Here is a 6,385-nt window from a genome sequence, read left to right as displayed (position 1 = left end):
AAAAAAACCAACTCAACGCGAAGCTTAAATAAATCAATTAGTTTAATTGATTAAGCTAATGTTAACTATCCCATGACATTTCAACCAAACTAGAAATACATATAAATGATAGATATGATGAGATAAAAAAAATCAAACTTCAAAATTTGTGTCTATTCTTTGTGTTCAATTTATGTTTTCTTTTTTAAGTTTAACACATTTTTTATGAAAAAATTAAAACTTAATTAAGTCAATTCGTATAATTATTTTTAAAATATAATATTTGAGTGCCCACGTTTCTAACTTTCTTTTTCCAACCCCAATCTACCTGCTTTCATATAAGAAAACGAAACAGTTGCTGCCGCAGCCGCAGCATCATTGACAATATCCTAAGGATAGGATTTGCATATGCACAGTGCTCGCTCCCACCAAACTTTCTGCTTAAATCTGCCCTTCCATCATTCTCGTCTTTGATGTTGGCTTTTGTTTCAACTCTTTCATCATTTTATGTCAATTGTTGCTTTACTCTTTCTTTTCTTGACCAATTTCAGTACGTCTCTCTCTCTCTCTCTCTCTTTCTTGACCAATTTGAGTACGTCTCTCTCTCTCTCTCTCTCTCTCTCTCGCACGCGCACGCGCACTTTTGAAATTTATTTTTTTCCAAGAAAAATATTTTTTTATTTTAATTTTAGAATTTTAATCTATGATCTAATAACCAAAGTTTTATTATAGCACTGATTTTTTTTTAAAATTAAAAAAATTACACACACTTAAACTAGATGCACGGAAGCTAGGTAGAATTATTGAAATATCCCGATTTTTTTAAAAAAACTAAGTTATTTTTTTTTAAATACCGATTTATACTATTTTCAGAAAGAGAAAGGAAAACGCATCTTGTAGGACCTGTTTTTACTTTGTTAAAAATATTTTTTTCTTACAGTTGAAAATTAAAAGTTTGTAGATTTATTTTTGTTCGTGTTTGAGATAGACATGATTATAGTTTTAAGGAATGTTTGAATTTATGGTGGTATCGTGGAGTTGAGTGACCTACAAATTTCATCTCTCATATGAGTATGGAGCCATCACCCGGGAAGTCGGATCGCGTTACAACTCAAGGTCTCAGTTGACTGTGATTATATGGTCTCTGGTTGAAGTTTAACTGGTGCTTCAAGTTTACAAAGATTATGCTTTCAAGGGATGGAGAATAAATGAGACTGTAGTTGATAGTGGTTATGCGGACACGACATCAAGTTTTTCTCATCAGAAGAGGATGCTTTATAAAACTCATACACAAGTACGAGGAAGAAAAACACAGTAACATTTCAGTATAATCAAGTAGTTTGTTTTACCCATCTCCACCAAAAATGGTGACCTCGTTACTATAACCTATGATAGAATTTGGGTATAACAGGTTTTAGTAACAGGGTTACTGCCTTTGGTGGAAATGGATAAAATGAATTACTTAATTATATTAGATGACCTTTGTGATTTTCTTCCTCGAACTTGTGTATGGGTTTTATAATGCATCCTCCTCTAACGAGTAAAAAATCATTGTCGTGCCTGCATAACCACCGTCAACTATTACCTTGGTTATGCTCCATCCTTTAACAGCATAAAACTTTTAAACTTGAAGCCATAGTTACACTTCAACTCAAGACGGTATAATCACCGTCAACTTGGATCTCGAGTTGCAAAGAGATCCTAGTTTCTTAGGTGATAGCTCCATACTCACACAATAGGTGAAATTTGTAGGTTATCGAGCTCAACCGCATCATTGTGAACCCAAACACAACTTAAAACTATGACTATGTCTCCCTCAAAGTGAAAGACAAATAAATCTTTAAACCCGAAAATTTCAACACGCAAGAAAAAGAAACAAAACAATTTAAATGAGACTGAGAGATGTGTGAGTAGGGGATGAGAATGTGCATTTATATAGGTATTTCAACCCCCACCCAACTTGATTACTTATGCCTCTGAGTCCCTACAACTAGGGGTGAGCATTCGATCGAATCGAATCGAAAATTTTCGAGTTAATCGAATTTTCGAATCTCATTTTATCATCCTAACTTTATTTGAAATTTTCTCGAATCGAGTCGAGTGAGATGAAATTCGAATCGAATCGAATCGAATATATTTGTTCGAGTTAAATTTTAAAAAATAAATTTGGGTCCTTGTAACCATTGTCACCCATCGTAATAAAATTTGTCCACCTTAATCAAATTTTTTATTAACTTTCATCACCTCATAATTTATTTATTAAATTTTTATATACTGGTTAGCTTCTTTTCTTTGTTGTTTCAATTATCTTCAGATTCTTGTCACTATGTATTTTGGAATTAAATAATATATTAAATGTAAAATATGATTTTTAATAAAAGTTATTTTAAAATAAAATATGAAATTGATACCAATATAAAATTTTAACACGAATATTTTATGGCATAATTAATAAATCAATTTTATTATAAATATTCAATATGACTAAACAATTCAATAATATAAATAATATAAAATGTGAAATTTAATTTAATAATATAAATAGTAGATATAAATAAAATTATTACTATTTACGTTTAGTGATTTTTTTGGATAATTTTGATTTTTTATTTGAGAGTAAATGGTGAGAAGTAAAAGTTTAGGGGGAAAATAAAAAGTTTTGGGGAATAAAAGTTTGAGGGAAAGTAAATAGGGGGAGTAAATTTTTGAAGGGAAAATATTAAAAAAAATTAGAGGGGGGAGGGTTTGGGATAGATGGGAGGTGGGATGGGAAGGGAATAAAAGTTTTTGGGGAAAAGTGGGAGGAAGTAAAAATTGTGGGGGAAACTAAAAGGTTTTGAGGGTTTTTGGGAGTAAAATTTTGAGAAAAAGTAAATGGAGAGTAAAATTTTAGTGGGAAATGGATTTTGGGTAGATTGGGGAGTTAGGAGGGGAGGGGAGTAAAAGTTTTGGGGAAAAGTGGGAAGGAGTAAAAGTTTTGAGGGAAAAGTAAAAAGGTTTAGGAGTATAGGGTAAAAATGTAATATATTATAGTTTGATATTTGAATTATTCGAATTATTCGAGTTATTCGAATTCGAAAACTCAACTCGATTCGAACTCGAAATTCGAAAAAAATTCGAGTTAATTCGAATAACTCGATTAACTCGAATAACTCGATTCGTTTAACTCGAAATTTGAATTTTTTTCAATTTTTTCGAGTCGAATCGAGTTTTGCTCACCCCTACCTACAACTTAGGATTCTCAAGATAAATTTGAATGCCTTATCTTGGTGCTGAAAAATGTCGCTGCAGGGGAGAGTTTTCTCCCCCATGAATTTCAACTTTAAATGCATATCTCAAAAACCCATGAAGCTCGGGGCATGTGTTGTTGTTGGAATCGTTTCATGTATGTCGAGGTAAAAGCTTTATAAAATAAACTCAATACAATCCCTAGATTTCCATACTGACCTTTGAAGCAAACTGTTGATCTTAAAGATACTTGGCATTAGGAGTTATTGACGTTGTCGTGAAAACTTTAATTTCGTTCCTACATATTGTCAAAGCAAAGGTAATTCGTTAAATTATGTGTAGGTTTAGGGATTATCCATTACAACGGTCAAATTTGTAATATTAAAATTGGGCCCGTTTTTGTATCAGCCAAATCAAAAGATCTAGGATTCAACCAGAGCAAAATATTAAAAAAGCTCTACACAAAGATTAGGCGCAAAGTAGGGATCCAAAGAAGAATGCCGAGCTTAAAATGTAGATATCTAACTTCATTTAACCCCATTAGATATGCCATTTTTGAATTCACAGGGGACAACGAGCTGGAGACGGTGATCGAATCTCATTACTCTAGTGGGAATGTTGTACTAGAGTTATATGTCGACTTTGTCAAAGATGACAAAGGTGGCCTAAGCTCGATTACACCGTGTCCACCAAATTCCACGTCAGATCAAGAAGCAAAAACTTTGAACACAGAATTGTGCGATGGATTCACATCATTACTACAAAACTCATACCAAGACACCTAGAATCATCATCAACGGCGAGACATCATCGATTTTGCCCCTCGATTTTAACTTTGGGGGACAGTCAAGCGTATTTGGTCATTGGGCCTATGACACACTTATACGACATTCTATCAGCGCCTTTGATTTCAACTTCGGAACACCTATGTTCAACATTGGTAACACTTACACGGGTACACTATTAAGTTATTAGGGTGGGCCAAATAAAAGTGATCTTGATATTGACATCAAATTTACAAAAACGGATGATCTACTCCCGAAAACCTCAACTGGCGAGGGCACATCCAACCAAGAGGCAGAAGCAACTGTCGTTGATAACGAAAAAAGACAAGAGAACGAATAGAGGAGGCTGGATCAAATGGTACTAAAATTGTAGTGTGGGGGATTTCAAACACTTTGTTATCCATGCGCACATGTAATTTCGGCATGTGCCTCGGCACATGTAGATTGCATAACCTACGTTGACTAAGTTTACAAACTTGAACGCATGTATAATGTTTGGAAATATGAATTCTTACCTGTCCTAGATGAAAGCATGTGGTGTCTACCTCGCACGTTCCTTTCGAGTTGGTAGTAGATAAGAACTTGCGGCGCAAGCCGAAAGGTAAGCCGAAATCAACTCAGATACGAGGCAATATGAGTTTCAAGAATGGAGAGACACACCAAGATTATGTGGTTATTGTAGGAACCAAAGACCTACGAAGCCAACATATCCACACAACCTGGGAACATCGAGGAGAAGAGTCAATTAAAACGCTAACTCATGAAGTAAAAACACTAACTTATTCGTTTATTCATTATTTTTTTGTAAAGTATAAGTTAATATTAATTATTGAAGTACGATATATTATAATACACAAGACAAAATTTTAATCTTTTTCCATACTTTCTTAGCAAATCTTTACTTTCTCAAAATATTTTACTCAAAAAATAGACGGAGAAAAACTTAAATGAAAAAAATAACAGAAATAATTATAAATTTTAAAGTCACAATATAAAATGGTACAAAGCAAACCAATTTAATAAATTTGTTTCGTATATTGTAAATAAGTGTACATTTGGGATGTAATATAAAGTATACAATTAGGGAAAATTACAAATAACATAATCATTGGTGTCCTGAATATACACCACAACCGAATGGGCATCGGGTAGGCCTAGGGTTTCGTCGTACTATTTAGGTTGGCAATTCCTCATTGACTTCGTATTCGTTTTCACGTGCACTCCAAGGTTGATCGCCACAATTATCTCCTTCCTCCGTGGTTGATTATGACTGTGTCCTAACCACCCATCGTATATCCCCCATATTTGAGTCGGCGGTTACGAGAATGACTCACTTTGGTAGAACAACAATGCTGAGAGTGTTTGTGACGCTATCAGTGGATAACTATATGCTGTCATATAGGTCGATTGCAGATAAAATGTGGGAATTTTTAGTGATACCGGATGCGTCAATATTGCTAGAGGCATCAATGTGTAATACGGTAGGGTGGGTGGCGGTCGTGCAAAATATACCCATGGAGAATGTGTTGATGCAAAGAATGATTGTGCGTGTTGTGGAGCTTGTGTAAAATAAACTGGTGTTAAATGTGCTGATGCAGGAAATGATTGTGTGTGTTGTGATGCTTATGTAAAATAAACTAGAGCTGAAGGTGTTGATGCAGGGAATTATTGTGTGTCTTATTATGTTTGTGTCAAATAAATTGGGTTAAAAACAAAAATAAATAAACTATACTGACTGAGAGGTTGCACGATGATTGGGTCCTCTTATGGAGATAGAGCAGATGTTGATCCCCCCATTACATCTTCTCCCGACTTAAGATTGACGGGCCCTCGTCTTGGCCTCCTACAATGACATTGCCTACTCATTTCTAAAATTGGTAGTAGATACGACTTTCCGTATGCTTGAATCAATCCATGTAATCTAAAGATATCGCCAACTCTAGTGTAAGAAATGGTTTACGCGTTGGCAAGTAACCGTACCTACGCTGCCAAATCTCGATATACTTTTTGTGAAATGTTGACAAATCTTCCTCGAGTCTCCCCTACATGTTGAACTTGTGTAGGTCATCGAGCTCTTGGGGTGGCGGTGAAACACGTTGCGTACACCCGAACTGTCGTATCACTTAGTCGGATTTGTGCATCTCGACTATTGCAAAAACGACCAATGGTACTTTTACATGATAGATGTTGTGATTGGTTAGAAATTCGGCCGGCACGCATTCTTGAATCCTTTGATTTGCATATGGCATCCATTTAAACTGTAGTACGAATTTATAAATTTTAGCATGTGCCTAATATTTAATTTCCAATGCTCGAATAAAAAACCGATAACTTTGAAATTCATAAACTAACATTTCTACAGTTTGTTAATCTAAAGCTAGTCGAATATCCTT

Source organism: Gossypium raimondii, chromosome 11 (genome assembly GCF_025698545.1).
Source record: "Gossypium raimondii isolate GPD5lz chromosome 11, ASM2569854v1, whole genome shotgun sequence".
NCBI classification, from domain to species: domain Eukaryota; kingdom Viridiplantae; phylum Streptophyta; class Magnoliopsida; order Malvales; family Malvaceae; genus Gossypium; species Gossypium raimondii.
This window is presented reverse-complemented; position numbering follows the sequence as displayed.